Source organism: Pteropus medius, unplaced genomic scaffold, assembly GCF_902729225.1.
Source record: "Pteropus medius unplaced genomic scaffold, Ma_sr-lr_union100, whole genome shotgun sequence".
Lineage (NCBI taxonomy): Eukaryota > Metazoa > Chordata > Mammalia > Chiroptera > Pteropodidae > Pteropus > Pteropus medius.
Window position 1 is genome coordinate 12,699,016 of NW_024340692.1, and position 18,074 is coordinate 12,717,089.

Here is an 18,074-nt window from a genome sequence, read left to right on the forward strand (position 1 = left end):
TTGCATACCATTTAGAGAATCTGTATTAAACAGATTGATGTTTCAGTGATTAGGCCTAACGAGACACCAGGGCTTATGTCTGTTTCCACGCAGTTTATTTCTTCATTTACCATAAAGCATCCCAACATGGCCTTCAGCATTAAAGAGAGAACAACAGCAAAGAATTTGACACTTCAAAGGTTTGGAGAACAATTATAACACTCGTAAAACCAGAATATGATACATAAATCATTTTTAAAGTAAAAATTTGGCTTATTTCTCATAATGTTTCTATTACTTAAGCCTATGAGTATCAGAGCCTTTGTTCAGCATATAATGTTCAGGATAATTTGGTAGACATGAACTAAAGATTCTTTAAACAACTCGCTTTTATCACAATTCAGTTTTATTCCTCTCTTCAGGCATAGTGGTATTCATTTAGTGACTTTGTTGTGGACTATTTCTTTGCATATAATATATAGAACTGTTCAAATGTAGTCTGTTTTGGATCAATATCCATTTCTTTAGGCTTTCTTGGATGGAAAAAATAGAGTCCAGTTAACAGCCTCAAGTAAAAAAAATATATATCTGAAAGACATGATTTCTCTTATGTATGTAATTAGGGGGAAAAAAGCCTTTCATGTTTGGATATACTTCAGACAGTCATTTACAACAGAGAGCTAATCTTAAGCTTTGGAAAGCAAGATAGGAAAGAGAGAGAGTGAGAGACAGAGACAGAGACAAAAAAACAAAGACAGAGACAGAGAGAGACAGAAAGAGAAAGAGAGACAGAGACAGAAAGAGAAAGAGAGAGACAGAGACAGAGTCAGAGAGAGACAGAGAGAGAATATGAATCTGACTTGTTTGGTGAGTTTTAAGTTGAAATCGTTGCTATCTAGGAGGGAAGGAAAGACTGCATTTAACCAGGTACGTTATCTCTACATGACAAGAACAGACCTCAAATTGGTGCCCAAGACCAATGTGCTCCTTCTGCGGTTCTGTGGCTCTTTGCTGCTGGCCCTTCAGAGTGTGTTCTCATCAGTACCCTTCAAGATCCTGATCATGCTTGGCCAGTGAAGAGGAGTAGCCAGACCAAAAATGGCATCTTAAAAACACACTTTGAAAACAACATAGATTTAAAGAAGGTGCAATAGCTACAAGCGTGATATAAACCAGCCAATCCATCTGTTAGAAAATCAATGGGTTTTTTTTTGAGGGGGAGAGAGGTGAAAAAAGCATGTGGAAGGTAGTCCTTGCAGTGAAAGAAATGTGAGTGTGGGGTCAGACAATCCTAAATTCAAATTCTCATGCTGCCACTTTCACTAGTGATGTGACCACCTTGAACATATTACCTGATCTCTCTGACCCTCACTTTATGCACCAGCAGAATTTCACACTCATTCTGCAAACACATATTGGGCACCTGCTGTATACCAGCACTCGGTCAAACATCGAGGATTCATGGATGAGTAAGATGATACATCTTTCCTCAGGGAGCTAAGGACTTGTGAAACTCACAGAGTGGTGAGGCTCATGTGAGAACATACATGAAAACACTTAGCAGAACGTCTGGCATGTAGTAGGGGCTTAATGTATTTTACTTTCCTTTACTGTTTATTTTCTTAGTTTTCCATGAAAATAGGGAAATATAAAGATTTCCCAAGAATTTGGTAATTCTAGTCAATTATTCTCATTACTTCTCCAACAAAATCTCTTATTAGGAAATATCATAATTTGGAATTTGACCAGTTAGATGCGTACTTCCATGAAATTGGTACTGACCTGAGTCCATAAACGTGAGCTCCTATTCCAGCTTTGTGTCACTGTTTGCTCTTGGGTGATTCACTTCACCTTGGGATTCATTTCTCTCCAGGGTAAATGAGAGTTGTAGATTACTTAGGCATTGTCTTTATTCTTTTGGATCCAACATTGAGTTTACTTCTGATTCTCTACTTGAATCAATATTCTGTGCATGTTTATCTTTCTTATATACACCTTCTCTTTGCCCCACCCTCAAAGCTTTGCCATAGTTGCTGGTGAATAGGACCACTGCTTTGGTTTCAGCTGTGATTTGATTGATTTTATCCTTTTCCTTCCTCTCATCTCTGTTTTTGGGGCTAAAGGAGGAGGAAAAAGAAGAGGAGGGAAGATACGGCTGTCTCCACATCTTACCATCCCTTTAAATTAAACTTCCGGTGACTTTTGGGTTCTCTGACTCATGCTAACAATACAAGAGGCTGAAGTTCCTCTGATCCCTAATGTCTTCACCAGTGTTACTGCTCTCAGTCGTAGCCACTGAATCTGTAGGCCAACTCATAGAATACCAGAAATCATAAATGTTGAAAGGGTTTTAGTGGCCATTTTGCATGTATAAAACTCAAGTTCTAGAAGGAGGACAATCTTTCCTAAGATGAGCAGATGCTTAGCTATCAGGCCAGAACTTGAACTCACTTCTCTTATACAGATGTGCCCCTCTCTTTTACAATGCTGTTGCTATAAAAATGGTTGTTTTTATAGTTTATTCTCCATATCACCTCATAGGCAACCAAACATCATGCACTTTTTTTGGGGGGGGGGTAAAGATTATCTTGGGGTCCCCATCTTTCTTACACTGTGGTCTCTCTTTACTTTATGGGGTTCTTCCCAACATTTTGAGCTGAAGCTTTCCTTTCCACCCTTCAGTGTATTTAGAGTGGCTCTAGGAAAAGATTTGAGATGCTCCTAGTCACCCCAAACCTTATATGTCTATTCCTGTTTGCTTCTTAATACACATATTAATCATAGCTAACGGTTTTTGAATATTTAATATGAGCAAGACACTGCATTAGGTACTTTCCATCAGAACAACTATGTGATGTATTATTGTTTTCCTCATTTTCCAGAGGGGAAAATGGAAGTGTAGAGAAGTTCTGTGCTTTGTTTGAGGTTCCAAGTCCTATAAGCAGTGGTTCCAGTATTTGAAGCCAAGTTGTCTCACTTCAGAGTCTGTGACTTTCAATATTGTGGCATATTCCCCTCCCACCAGGCTCCTTCCTGCATACCCTATTCCATCACAAACATTTTATCTTCCTCTTTTGCAGATTCCTTTCTTTGCCAGCAGCCTTAAACATTGGAGATTCTCGGAGTTCCATTTTTTGTACTTTTTCTCCATCCCCTATATATGTAATCCTTGAGCAATCTTACCTGAATTGAAGACTATACTTATTGATACCCCCAGAACTTGGTTCTAGCCCCATTTCCAGGCTCTCCCTTCCAACTGCCTATATGTAGTTCTATCTGGATATCTGTACAAGCACCTCATACTCAACTTGTTCAAAACCTTGTGGCACCTTAAGTGATACACTTTAGGCATCAGTGTGGAAGGGGAGATACTTTGAAGACCTTTCAAATTCTGCTGCAGTGAAACTCTAGGTGTAGGTAGCTCCAAGTCACAATGTGTGGGGTCTGGATATTAGGAAATATTTTTATAAGCATTTTACCTATAAACAAAAAAAAAAATTAGAAAACATTTTTTTTTCTTGTGGAAAAGGATGTAGTTTTAAAAAGCATAGGCTGATTATTTTTTTGCCTTGAATATTCCAGTATATGTTTATATCAAAAAGAACTCTGCAGGGATGATGTTGGAAATGACCTCATCACCGTATTTGAGGACCCCCCTCCAGTCTTTATTATTCTGCATTCATGGAACCTCAAAGGCAGAAGTGCTTTAGAATCTCTTATGGTGTGGATGAAACACAGCCCATGAGGGTTTCCACAAGTTCCAGTAACCCAGTATATCAAATCATAGCATAATACCTTGAAAGGGAAACCAAGAACAGAATTCAGAATTAATCTCTTTACTCCCTTTCCCTATGCTTAGCCTCCAGCTGCTTTGCTATCTTTGGTTTAAGCAGCGCTGTTTTTGCCAAGATTAAGCATCTTTTTGTTTCTTTTAAATCTGGTCTGTGTCTTACATGGGAAAGTGTTCATCTGGGTTTTATTCCCTTCTTCCCTGATCCATAAATTTTTGTTCTCAAATAGCCTTCTCACCTAATTGCAGTATCTTTTACTTTCCAATACTACTTGTTCCATGTTTATAGGCTGTTCTCAGCCATCTAATTTTAGATCCAAGCAGCTTCTCCTTTGGAAGAATAAAAGCCATGGTTAAGATGTCAGTTTCCATAAATCAGTTTTGGTAAAGATGAAGGCAGCTGTGGGCAGAGGAGGGGGGCGTGCAGGAACTGACAAAGTCTGAACCTTTTAAAATCGACTTAATCCTCCTTTTTATGCTTTTCCCCTCCCCACTGTCTCTGTGCTACTCTTTGGAAGACCCGTGGACCTCTTTAACAAGAAGGAATAAGCTTTCGCATTGTTCACCTTTGTCACAACAAAAGCCCTGGAAAATTCCAATTAATTAGCAAGCCTTGGGCTAATGAAAGAATAAAACTGAAAGAGAAATGTTCTAAGCTTTCAGAGAGGAGTACACATGTGAAGACAATGCTGATTTCAAATATTTGGGGCTGTTTGTATAATTTTCCCAGGGTTTGTATTCCTGAGACTCCCAGAGATAAAGAGAAGAACAAGGATTGTCAGAGTCAGTAACATTGTTGGCCTTTTAGGGCACTAAGTGACCCACCATCATTTGAATAAAGTAGTTAAATGTGCACTCACACAATCAGGGAAGTTAAAACCAGAATACAGACACTTTGCGCGTTTTATGTTTTACAGGAAAACATGGCAATTGGACCATCATTAAGTAGATTATAAAATAAGATTGAAGTTAATCATCATGAAGGACTAGGAAATCACTGTATCATTGTGTCCTTGAATAAGAACTTGCAACCAGTATGGCTGCTAGAAATATATGATCATCAAGATCACTGAAGTCACTCATTTGTAACTTTTTATTGGATGATAATAATAACAAAAATAATTATAGAGTAGTAATAAATCACAACAAAACCACTACCAACAAGTAACATATACTAAGTACTTATCATGCAATAGGCATTAATCTGAGCACATTTAAGCCTCTCGACAATTCTATTAGATACTAGATACTATGTGATCATGTCTTTATTACCTGAATTTTATAGTTCAGAACACTGAGGCTAAGATACTAACTGGCTGCCCACATACATAAGTCAATGATTTGAATCAATGCAGTCTAATTTCAGTGTCCCTACTCCAAACCACCATGCCGATCTGTCTCTGAAATATGTTCTTATCACATAGACTACTATATGCTACTAGACAGGCTAAATGTTGCCAGGCTGGACTAGGAGTCAGATAGTCTGAGGCTCTATTCCCCGTTTGGTCACTAGTTTTTCCCGTGATCTTGGTAGGTCATTCAGTTACCATTTTTGGTCTTTAGTGTGTTCATTTATAAAATGAAATTGTTGTATTTGATAATATCTTAGGTGTCTTCCAGTTCTAATATTTTGTGGGTTAAGAAAATTATGTGTTTCAAGTGTAGAGTGAATGAGATGGTTATATTTGAGGGGGTGTGTGTGCACTCAGACATAAAAAATGAAGCATTAGCTTTGGACTCAGGCAGATCTATATTCAGACCTTAACTCTTCTGTATTACTTGGGTCTTATTGCTTTATCTCTGTGAACCTTAATTTCTTCTCTTCTCTTATGGAGGTTATGGTATTATGTATATAGAATGCCTAGCATGATGCCCAGACATTGTTGGTACTTCTATCTATCCTCATGTAGATGGTGTGAGATTAGGTAGAAGATGTTCCACTTAGGGAGCTGGATCCAGAGAAGAGATTGGTTCAGTCAAAAGGGACATTTTCCTGAAGAGATGGCTCAGTAGGTACTTTTGCCTGATGGAACTGTTGGCAATTGACAGGTGAGAATAATTTAGTCCTGCAACTACCAAGCTGCTGGCAGTTTTCCTGTCAGACTTCTTCATTGAATTGTGTTACCTTCCTTTCATTCTTCTTCCATGAGTTATTAGTTTGTCTGCAAATATTCTTCAGATAGCAATATTCTTCATACTCCTTGGAACAGGTGGTAATTGAACTGATGCTGGCTTAGCAATCATACTGGGTTGAGTAATGTCTCTTCTAAAATTCATATCCACCTTGAATCTCAGAATGTGACCTTATTTGCAAATAGGGTTTTAAAAGATGATGTCATACAGGATTAGGGTGGAACCCAAGGCAATTACTAGTTTTCTTATAAAATGAGGGAACATGAATACAGAGATGAGAATGCCATGTGAACACAGATGACATACAGGGAGAACAGCATGTGATGACAAAGGCAGAGATTGGAATGATGTGTCTACAAGCCAAGGGATGCCAAGGGTTGCTGGCAACCATCACAAGCTAAAAAGTGGCAAGGAAAGATTCTCCTTTAGAGCCTTTAGAAAGAGCATGGCCCTGCCAACACCTTTTACAACTGTGAGAGAATAAATTTCTATTGTTTAAAGCAACCCAGTTTGTAGTACTTTCATTGCAGCAGCCCTAGGAAACTAATACAGCAAGTAAGGTATTTGTTTCTAAACCATAATAATCGGAGCTCAATGAGAGGGAAAGAGAAAAATAGGTATTGACTATGGGAACAAAGACTATATGATGCATCCACAAGGAGTGTTTTGGAAGCCATTTATTGTCATCATGGCTCCTCTTCCAGTGTAAGTAAAAACGTTAAAATTTTTTTAAAATTTATTTTTCAATTATAGTTGACATAAAATATTATATTAGTTTCAGGTGTACAACATAGTGATTAGACATTTATATACCTTATGAAGTGATCACCCTGATAAATCTAGTATTTGATACCATACAGTGTTTACAGTGTTATTGATTATATTCCCTATGCTGTACTTTACATCTCCATGACTATTATTATAACTGGCAGTTTTATTCTTATGATACAGAGTCAGAACAGATGTCGTGGAAATGACAAAACAAAAAACTTGACAAAAATCATATTTTTAATAGGGCAACATTTTATTTTAAAATTTTACTTTCAAAGAACCAATATACTATAGACTACAGTGTTACCAATGGATATACTGATGTGTTGTCCACATAATGAATATTAAGAGAGGTGCCGCTACATGGTTTGCCAGTTGATTTGAATATCTTTTGAAGTCACCTACATGCTTTCAGAAGTTGAAAAGGTTTAGTATATCTGAAACACTAACTTGGATATAGAATAAATTAGAAAGTACAGGGTTTCTTAGAATTAGATTATCATCTGTAATTTGCGAATAAGTCTTAAAATTGTAATAAGAAAAATAAATCATAGTTACCTAAAAGGCAGGAACTTTGCAGAAAACAAAATGATAATACAAAACTGTCAAACAGGCTTGGGCTATATGGATTCAGTTCGTTCCAGAAAAACTCAAAGTGAAAACAGCTCGTGAATTCTGTCATCAAACAGTGAGGCCCGTATCACATGTCACTTTGCTTTGTTTCTAACATGTGGCTCAAGCTACACCAGACCTGCTGCTGTGTGAGAGATGTACTTTCTGACAAAATAAGGCATTTTCCTGGCATCAGCCCCCTTTGGAATTTTTACTGATGTACATAAACCCAGAGAGTTTGCATTTCCCACACACATCCAATGTGGTCACACTTGGCTTCCTGGATTTGTGGTGGGTTAAAGCCTGTCAATGCCAGTGTGGTCAGTTCCTTATCACCACCAGGGATTGTTCTGAAGAAATGAAATCAGGCATTCATTCATTCATTATTCAAAAATTGTCTCTCATCTACCATGCCTGTTATGAGGAAGTAACAGAGGAAGCAGAATAAACCAATTTTGGAAGGACTGAAAATGTTTTGTAGAGTGGAAATGAAAGTATTTCTAGGAGGCTGTCTCCTTTTCCCCTTTTCTCCTCATCCATCATGATAATGAAGTTCACTGGGAAAGTTCATTTATATTATTTCATGTTCAAAGAGATGATGACAGTGAAGACATTAATATTAATGTTCATTCTTGGTTGTCTATTATTGGCTGAATTGAAGTACTACATAAATAAACAAATCCCAGGACATGAGTCTGAACTCTTTTGAGCTACTTTTTTGAAACCCTATTTGGTTGCTCTTTTAACTCCTGATTCTCTCCTCCTGAATCTATTTCACTCTTAGTCACAAGAGCCATCATTGAAACCACATGGACCTCCAAGCACACAAATTCATTATTTCTGAAGGAAAAAATAACCAAAAGAACCTTCTCCAGCATTAAGAATCCATGGCATGTTATCCTTACATAGAAAGGATAGAACATTTTCATCCATATTGAAAGAGGGGGGTGAGAGAAGGCAGATTGTACAGTGATTAAAAAAAAAAAAGTCTCCAGTGTTTTATACATAACCTTGGGAAACAGTTCATTTAGTTCATTCATTCAACACGTGTTTGTTGACCATGTGTCAGATATGAGACTAAAGGTTAGATATGCAAACTTAAGTAAGACTTGGGCCCTATCTTCTAGGAGCTCATAGTTTAAAATTGTTAAGTCATCTCTAAATTTATCTGGTACCACTCTCCTCTTTGCTGAGTACATTCCAACCAGCCTGTTTTTGTTTTTGTTTTTTCCTCCAATACACCAAGCTGGGTCAGACTTCAGATCTTTGTCCTTGCAGTTTCTTCTGCTTGGGACTCTGCCCCATGTTGTTGCATGGCTGGTTTCTTCTCACCATCTGCATCTCATCTTATGAGCTGTGTCTTTCATAGACCTTTTTGTCACTTAGTCAAAAGTAAACCAACCCCTCCCTCCATGATTCTCAATCACACCTACCTGTTTTCTTTCTTTTATGGCAGTTATTATTGAAATTATTTTGTTCATTTATTCCTTCACTTGTTTTATTGTATATCTCCTCACCACTGGAATGTGCATTTTATGAAAAAGCAGATCTTACTTGTCTTGTTTATCATTGTATCCTTAGAAATACATTTTTGTTGAATGCATGGATGAATGAATGAATGAATAGCTGTAATACATTATAATACATTCTGTAATGAAAGCATTGGCAAAATGCTGTAGGAAAATAAGGAAAAGAGTAACAACGTCCCTCTCTGAGCAAGTTGGAGATGTCTTCACAGAGAAGATATGTGAGCTGGACCTGGAAGGCAAGAGAAAGTGTATCAGAAAGTGCTTTTTCTGCTTAGGTAGATGAAACTCTTTTTTTCCTCATCCTGACCCTCTCCAATTGATTCACCTGCTCCTGGCATTCAATGAATAGCCCAGACAATTTATTAATAGAGTTGACTGTAATACCTGACAAGATAAGCCCAGTAGTTGTGACTCTTGTCCTCTCTGTTTGCTCCATGTATCAGGGAGGTAAAGAACACGTTTCCTGAAAACTTCTCTTTCATGCTATGAAAAGTTGCTAAAAGCTTGCCTTTCCAATAAAGAGAACTTGGAATTGATGTAATGGATAAAAGTAGCTTATGAAACATAAGTAGGCATTCTTGATGAAATAAAAATAGAAGCTTAAAAGATGCATCGTTTTTGGAAAGTTTAAAAAGATTTCCCTCCGTACCGTAAGAAAATGAGGCATGTGTTTTAAACTATAGAATAAAATTTGCATATTACTTCAGGGTTCTGCAACCATGGCAATTCAGAATATTGTCAGCCCTGATAGACAGGCTTGCAATATATACATCCATTAACAAGATTATCACTTGAAGAGACAATCATATTTTTACTGAAAGGGTTTTTTGAGGATAAAATTTATTGATATTTAATGAAGCATGAAGCTTCTAAATGAACCATGAAAGCAATAGCTAAACTAATTAACTACACATAAAGGCTCCCAGAATACATACGTGATGTAGGCTGTGTGCTTATCAATCATGCCTGGTTACATTGACATCCTGTATAACATGCTCCTCATGTATGCTTTGTGGTAGCAACAGTTAATCCTCCTGTAATGCAAGGAGGAAATAACCACTTAAATTTCCTGCAGACATGGATGGGATATTTAAGTCAAGCATTGCAGGGTTTATAGGTTATAATTTAGCATAGTTAAGACTAGTAATAACAACATATTATTTCCACACACTTGATTTAAGCCTCTATCTATGCTGTTTCGTGGAATGATAAATCGTTCCCTAGTTCTAAAAATATGCATCTTCCTCCCTTCCCTTTCCCTTCCAAAGAGAGACCAAGGATGCTAAATAACATGAGATGAACATTTCATTGTGCAATAGGGATTCTTGTGGGCCCCTTTCAACTGCATGTGAAGACATACCCTGTTAAGAACTCTGAGATTTTTAAAAGGAAGGTAAAACCACTCCTGCTGTGATGGTCATTGCGAGTTGCACCAATATGGGAGGCAGACAACTTACCCTAACAGAGCTGTTAAAATGAACCCTTACCAATAACCAGTGGCTCCCTACTCAGCTATAGGCACTTCTTCTCTGTCCTATTATCATAGAGCTTAGCTCTCAAAGAGTAGTTTATAATTCCCTCGTGCACCTTTCTAAAAGTGACATTCTTATAATAATAAAGGAGTCTGACAAATCTTTAAGTCCCATAGTAATGGTACATACTAATAGTAGAGAGGGAAGTGCTGTCATAGATGTTAGAGCAGTGCTTCTTAAAATTGAGTGTGGATGAGAATTCCCCAAAGGGACTGTGGAAAAGCCAGTGGGTGGGTTCTACCCCTAAAGTTTCTGATTCAGTAGGTATAGGATAGGGCCTGAGAATTTGCATTTCTGACAAGTTTTTAGGTGATGCTGATGCTGTTAGTCTAGGCACCACACCATTGCAGTACCATATGCAACTAGGTTGGAGAGGGCATTTCAGAAACACCCTCCAAGAAAGTCACAATCAGGGAAAGATATGGTTTGTCTCCATAGACTCTCATCCTATACCCTTTTCTTCCTTAAAAAAACATTTCTGTTCTTTCTATAAGACATTCAGAGCCCTCTTCATCAGATAAAGGCTTTAAACTTATTCACACTTAGGTGTGAGTAACCCTTGGAAACTTAAAGGGCTACTCTTAACAAGGGCATGTACATTTTAATGGGGTGAAAGCAAGGGAATGAAACTCTGAAGAAGGTATTTCAGATATCTGCCAGTGGGTTTTAAGGGACATAAAATTCAGGCTAGCTATATTTATCCAATACCTTCTCAGATGAGCCCACCTTTCTTCACTTCAGGTTCTCTAGTTCTCTAATACCCTAACACCAGGCCTGTTATATAGTAGACACCTGGTAAGTATGTATTGAACGGATTGGATTGAGGGAGGGAGGAAAGGAGGGAGAGAAAGATGGATGGATAGATGGGTAACAGGGACAAAAATTATTAATGCTTGTGTGCTTGAGTGCTTCTCTCTCTGTTTGCCTATTAAGGAAAATATAGTGTTACCTGTAAAGAAAGAAATCTTGTAGTTTTCCATAGTACCACCACCCCACTCTGCCTGTTTTGGGGTTTGAATAAGTTAAATAGTAAGAGGAGACAGAAGATGGGAGCAGAGAAATTTATGTTCAAAAAGAATAGTGGAAGAATGGAGAGCAGGAAAGAAAGGATCTTATTTCTATGGGAACGTCAGGGAGAGTTAGTTTTACTATGTGGGAGAGCGGAAGAGTGAAGGAAGGCTTTGGGGCTGCTGAAGGGTATGAGACTTGTCAGTCATGGGAGATGGCAGAGAGTGATGGCAGAAAAGATGATTACATTGCTGGCATTTGTTTCTTTGAATGGACTACTCCATTTGAAACTGGAATGAGGGGTTCCAGGATTTATTTGAGTTATGGATGATTAAATGTGCGAATGACTGTCACATAATATATTGTTAATGTGAATAATCGAGATAAATGAATACTTGTAGCACAGTGGGTAGATGCTTAGTTGTTCATGTGATCTTGAGCAGCGGTTCTCAAAGTGAGAGTCCACAGAGCAACAGTAGTATCAGCATCACCTGGGAACCTCATAGAAATTCAGATTCTTAGGCTCCACTACAAAACTACTGAATCAGAAGCCCAGCATTCCGTGTTTTTACAGACTCTCTAGGGGATTCAGGTACACAGTTAAGTTTGAGAACCAGGGAACCTAGGGTGTTGCTATTCCCACGTTTCTTCCATTCGAAGGTACAGTAGAGTCTGTAGCTGACCAGGACACATTGAAATTCAGGAGGGCTTTTGGTTAAAGGAGAGCAGAGGCAAATGTTTTCCTATGTGTGCGTATGAATTTTTCCTAAGTATTTCATCATTTGAAAAGCCTCTGAAGAAAGGAACAAACCTTTTTAATTCACCAAAGAAAACAAATAGACTGAATATTGAAAAGGGTAAAAGAAAAGTTTATAAAGCAGTCACATTGAAACACTACATGAGAATCCATTCCATGGCCAGGTCATGAGCCTGGAAAAATGACTCAGTTTTGGACCAAATGGGCCATGTAATGGGTCAGTGGTTCCAGGTGTAATCGCCCTTGATGTCACTGGCTGCATAATCATGCTTATTCTCCTGCTTTTAAACTGTCTTTTTAATCTTTCAGCAGTTACTTAATAACATATGACCTTTTCAGTTTTTTACCCATCAGTACTAGTATTTTTTCTTTGAAAAGCATTATTTTACCTGAATATAAAAATAATACATGTTTACTGTAGGAAAATTTTAAATAATGAAAAAAAAAAAAAGAACAAAATAAAACCACCTGCTCAGTATTCCCCAGATACAGAGATGTCCATTGTTAATATTTTAGGAAAATAATATGTGTGAATATCTTGTGATAGGTAATTCTGATGATAAATATCTGAATAAAGTTTTGTGTTTCTCTACATTGTATTATGAACTTTCCCCCATATACTTCAGTATTATTTGAAAATATGATTTTCTATGTGTGTAGGAAGTATACTACATTTATTTAATCAAGTTTGCTTTTTTATTAAATTTATAATATCACAAATGTCTTTAATTGGGTCAAATGAACATTTTAAGTTCCCTTGACTGTATTACCAAGTTGCTTTCCAAATGGGTTATATCATATTTTATACTCCCTAATCAATCTATTTGCAGAATATTGAGAGTGCCTATTTTATGTCTTGTCTACTGGATTTTTCTTTTATAAACTGTTTATGTCCTTTGCCTTTTCCATCTCATAGGAATGTCTGTCTTCATTATTGGTTTGTAAGGCCTCTTTACATATTAAGCCCATAACCGTTTATTGTATAGAATGCTAGTACTTTCCTGGCCATTTGTTTGCTTTTTCATTTTGTTTATGATGTTTTTAAGCTAAAATATTTTTGTAGTTATATCTGTTTATTATTGTCTTCTGCATCCTACAATGGGGAAACACTCAAAGCTATTTTCTTTCAGTCGTTTCATATTTTATTTTTAATATTTAGTTCTTAATTTCCCAGGAACTTATTTTATTCTTATTATGGCTGCTTATATTTTCCAGTGATGACTGAAACCATCTCTCCTATTCCATTTACTCTTCTGTGGTGTGACTTTGCCATTCCCTTGTCAAGAGGTGGAGTTCATTTCACTATCCCTTTGAATTTGGGTGAGCTTGAGATTATTTTTGCCAATAATATGTGGTAGAAGTGATTCTGTGCTTATTGCAGGGATAGTCACTAGCTGTCCTAAAAGCTACCTTTTTTCTGCCTTGTGGAAGTCAGCCTCCATGTTGTGAGAAGCCCAGGCCATATGCAAAGGTCATGTGTCGGCATTTTCATTGACAGTCAGCATGTAAGTGAGCCACCTTAGATGTTCATCTAGTCCATCCTTCAGATAATTGCAAGCCCTAGCTGACATCTGACTGCAATGCATGAGCGACCCCAAGTGAGGAGCATCCTGTTGAGGCCAGTCAACCCCCAGAACCACAAGAGATAATAATAAATTGTTTTCAGGACCCTAAGTTTTGGCATTATTTCTTATATAATAATAGATAATCAGAACATATGTAATGTGAATAAAGATTTAGCTTTGATTCTCCCTCAAATATTAAACAGTTGCCCCATTACCATTTATTGAACAATCTCTTCCCATTCTTAGTAATGCCATCACCATATGCTAATTGTTATATATCTGAGATCGTGATTTTTTGCTTACAGTCTCTTCAGTTTAACTAGTCTTCTTTCTATATTCCGGTTTTTATTTTCATAGCTCTATATTTTCTTTTTCAAAGACTTTTTGACTGTTAGCATAGTTTATTCCTTTTGATGAACTTTAGAATCTATTGTCAAAGTAGTGAATAGGACTTGCATTAAATCAGTGACCCTCTACTTGAGAGATATTGTCCCTGGGGATATTTGGCACTATCTGGACAGAATTTACTATTGGTTGTCACAACTGAGGAGACTGCTACTGGTGTCTAGTGGTTAGAGGTTAGAGATGCTCCTCAACAACCCCCCCGACACACACACACACACAAAAACCCCAAAGAATTATTGGTCACAAAATGTCCAAAATGAGTAACTCTATGAAATAGTTTGGAAGAATCAACATACTATGTTTATTTTTCTCATTTAAGAACATATCTATATGTGTATATCTATATTTATTCATGTCTTCAAGAAGAAATGTAGTTTTTTTATATAACATCCTATTCTTAATTATTTTTAATTAAAAATTTTTTCACTATATTTTGAAAATTATAATTGACATAAGAAATCTATTGCTTTTGCCATATTTATATTATCTTGTCACTTTTAAGATTTTATTTTCAAATTGGCTTTGGATGAGGGCATTGAAAATTCTCATACTTTACATAAAAATGTAAAACTTGACACTATGTTTTAAACCTTTTCAGGTGTTACAGAAGTTGAGAATGACCTTAGAAATGTTGTTTTCCAGTCCCTTCCTGTACATTCTCTGCAGTATCCTGGCAGTCCCTTTTAGTATTCTTTTAGAGACAAGAACTCTGCCTTATTCTTTTAGAGACAAAAACTCTGCCTCCCTAGTCATTTCTGCTTGGTAGAAAGTTCTTCCTTTGATTGAATTGTATTCTGTCTTCTTGAGGCTCTTATCGTTCAATGGTATTGGAGGAAGTAGAGCGGCTTGAAGGACAGTGGGAAAAATTGTTATTTGTTGATTGATTAGGTGAGATACAGGGTTGGGAGAGTTTGAAGTTCTGGTTTCCAAATGTGTAAGACCCATGCGAACTGGATGTCCCATAAATATTTCTTGAGTAGAATTTAATCGTATATGCGATTTATATGTTTTCTAGTTTTTGTTGTTGTTTTTTTGTTTTTTGTTTTTGAGAGGCCTGTAAGTGAGGGTGTGGCTCAAGGAGTACTGAGGATCTTAATCCCAACTGATCCTGGTTCTTTCACCTTCCAAAAGTTCTCCTTTCCTTGGAGCCTTTAGTCAGGGTCTCCCCCTGCTGTGGAGGGTATGAGCAAGTTTAAGTAGGAACAGATGATTCTTATGATTCATTACCAGGCTTTATTGCAAGGCAAGGTCCCTGTACCATGGGGACTCCATCCAAACTTATTGACATAATGAAGAACCCTTTTATTATTTTGAAGTCTTGAAGGCAGAATTTTTCTTCAGAACAAAGACAATAAGGCCACAATGCAAAGGAATTCCCTCAGTGCATAACTGCTAATTGGACAATTGTTCTGCAATTATTATGCTAGGAAAAATTGTCTTATAGCTGCACTCATTGCTTATAAACTTTCTTTGAGATGAGAATCTGTTAAAAAATTATGCTGTCAGGTTTGATATGCTTATTAGATTTTTTTTTCCTTTCTTTAATAAGGTGTTACAAGGTGTTTGCTGTCCCTGAGCAGCCTGAACATTGGTTCCATGGCAAATTTACATTTGGCATATAAATAAGCAGGCCCTGGTTCCACTAAAAGCTGAGGTTCAGCAGTGATTCTACTAAAACCTAAGATTTGAGGACATTTGAGCAAACTCAAATTGAACTTTTTTTTTTCAACTGTTGGAGGTAAACAATTTCTCTTTTCTCCTGAAAATTCACACATTTTATTTGATCTGGGAGAGTGATGGCTCTTGTATCCTCTTATTATTGTAGACAAAGGGAGAGAGAAATCTGGGGCATTTTCAGATTCAATTTGTGGACAGAAATGGAATTGATCTTTAGGCACAGTTGTCAAGTAGGGATCTCCGTGTCTCTTTTCATCTTTGATCCCCTCCTCTGTGCTTATTCCTTTTCTCCTCCAGCTTTTCATCTCTTCATGAATGGTCCTGTCCCAAACCCAAAGGTTTTCAGATGTCACCTGCAAGTAGAAAGGAGAATTAATGTTTATTGAGCATCTGATTTGTGCCAGGCTGGTGCTAGATAGTTTATTATATGATCTCACCAAGCTGTGCTTGACAGGGTGGTTTAGTCTAAATGATTTGGTCAAGCTCACACAGTTGCATAGTCCCAGACCGAATTTGGCCTCCTGGCCTTGTGACCTGGCTCTGGCATAGACCCCCTCTGTTTTCATACTGCTGACTCCTCCCACTCATGCATCCATTTCTTTCTCCTCCTTATGTAAATATTTTATTGCATAATGAAATCATAGAGTAGCCACATGCTTGGAGACAATTGTTGGCTGGTTAGACTCTGTTTTTATGTCATTGCAGTTTTGAAAGTTGAAATCTTGGGTTATTGAGGCTGAATTTTAGAAAAGACCCTTTACAGCTTTATTTGTATTGTTATTAAGATAGGTTGATTTCTAATAGAAAGGGGCCCTATAATATCAGGTCTGTCAAGGCACCTCATATTTACTTATTGTATTTGACACATTGTGTAATTGTCTTTGTGCTCATCTCTTTCTCTCTCTCTCTCTGTGTATCATGTTCTTACATCTCATATATATCTTGATGAATTCTGCCCACTCAAGACTGTTTGTTAAATAAGGAGAAAATTAGTAAATCCCTTCAATGATAAGATATACGCATATGAGTATTTTCATATTATATTCTTAAATATCACCGTCATTATCATCATCATTTCTTCCTCAGTATCCCAACAACTTTTTGATCTTACCTTATTTTAGAGGCATCACTTTGTTCTTTAATTATCCTGATCTCTTTTTTATTGTTTAACTACCAAATGAGTAAACAAATGAAGTTGATGTATGTACCAAAAATTCCTGAAAGCGAAAGGAATTTAATCACTGTCATCTATTTATACTTGCACGTATGACATCATTTATGGCATCTACACAGAACAAATTAAGGTATCATTCATGACTATTGCTTATATGTAGAAACTAAGATATTTCTGTGGTTGTTTGTTCCAGCTTTGGGAGAAGGATTGGTTTCTAATTGTTCTGTCTCCTTTCCTTTTAATAGTACTTGTCCAGTTGTGTAGGAGATGGTGGTTAAGGATCTATGAGGCCATAGATATCAGTGCATGTTTTGGAGCGGGACAAAACCTCGGTTTGAATTCTCATTCTTATCAAGTTATTATGTTTTCTGAACCTCAGTTTGCCTCTTCTGTGAAATGGGATGGTAATAATCAGAGTTGTTACATGAACTGAATGGGCTAATCTAGGTATACAGCCAGGCATATGCTACTGATACCAAGTAAACCTTCCATTGATGCTAACTCTTATTTTATTTGTAATGTATAGATGTATTATTATCATTAGTAGTAGTAGTAGTAATAGTTGTAGTAGTAGTAGTAGCAGCAGCAGCAATATAAGTTTTTGGTAAGGAAATATGATCACGTTGAAAGCTTCGTAACCTCTGCACCTCCTTTGTGGCACTTATGAATAGCTAAGAAGAGGGAGAGGAGAGAGAGGTTTGTTGCACTTCTGTTTCCATGGAGGACTTCACAGAAAAGGTAACAAATCAAACAGTTTGAAAAGGACCGCATTGATGGGTTGATAGGGAGACCTGTGTTCTGTGTATGCAGTGAGACAGAGTTTGCCTGGTGGAGAGTAAGAACGGGCAACAGAAAAGAGTCAGGGGCAACAGAAAAGAGTCACCCCCTGCCACCCCAACTCTGGGCCTCCCAGCAATCTCCCTATTTTAAATAATAAAATACTGTTCTTCTTTTAGCCCCCTCTCCAATTACCCATGGAAAGAGGCCCTGTACATGCTATAATTGTGGTATGGGAATGACCTGTCCATAGACATTTAGTGTCTGCCCTGTGCAGGCCTGGTACTCTGGGAGTGAGGAGTAAGGAATGAAGGAAGATAAAATACATTCCCTATCCTTGTGGAACTGCCAGAAATGGGGGAAAG

At 37.2% G+C, this 18,074-nt stretch overlaps 1 protein-coding gene across 5 annotated transcripts in view; it reads left to right on the plus strand.

The window, feature by feature from the left end:
• The window catches only part of GLIS3 (GLIS family zinc finger 3), a 420,742-nt gene that overhangs the window by 105,099 nt on the left and 297,569 nt on the right, over window positions 1-18,074 (plus strand). Inside the window, exon 1 of one of the 5 annotated variants that reach the window (XM_039885337.1) lies at window positions 13,353-13,431. The exons of 3 other annotated variants lie outside the window; for them this stretch is intronic. The gene's annotated coding sequence lies outside the window, so the exon portion shown is untranslated. Of the gene's footprint in view, window positions 1-13,352; window positions 13,432-18,074 lie in introns of those variants that run through there. One more of the 5 variants, XM_039885404.1, reaches the window with a different exon arrangement.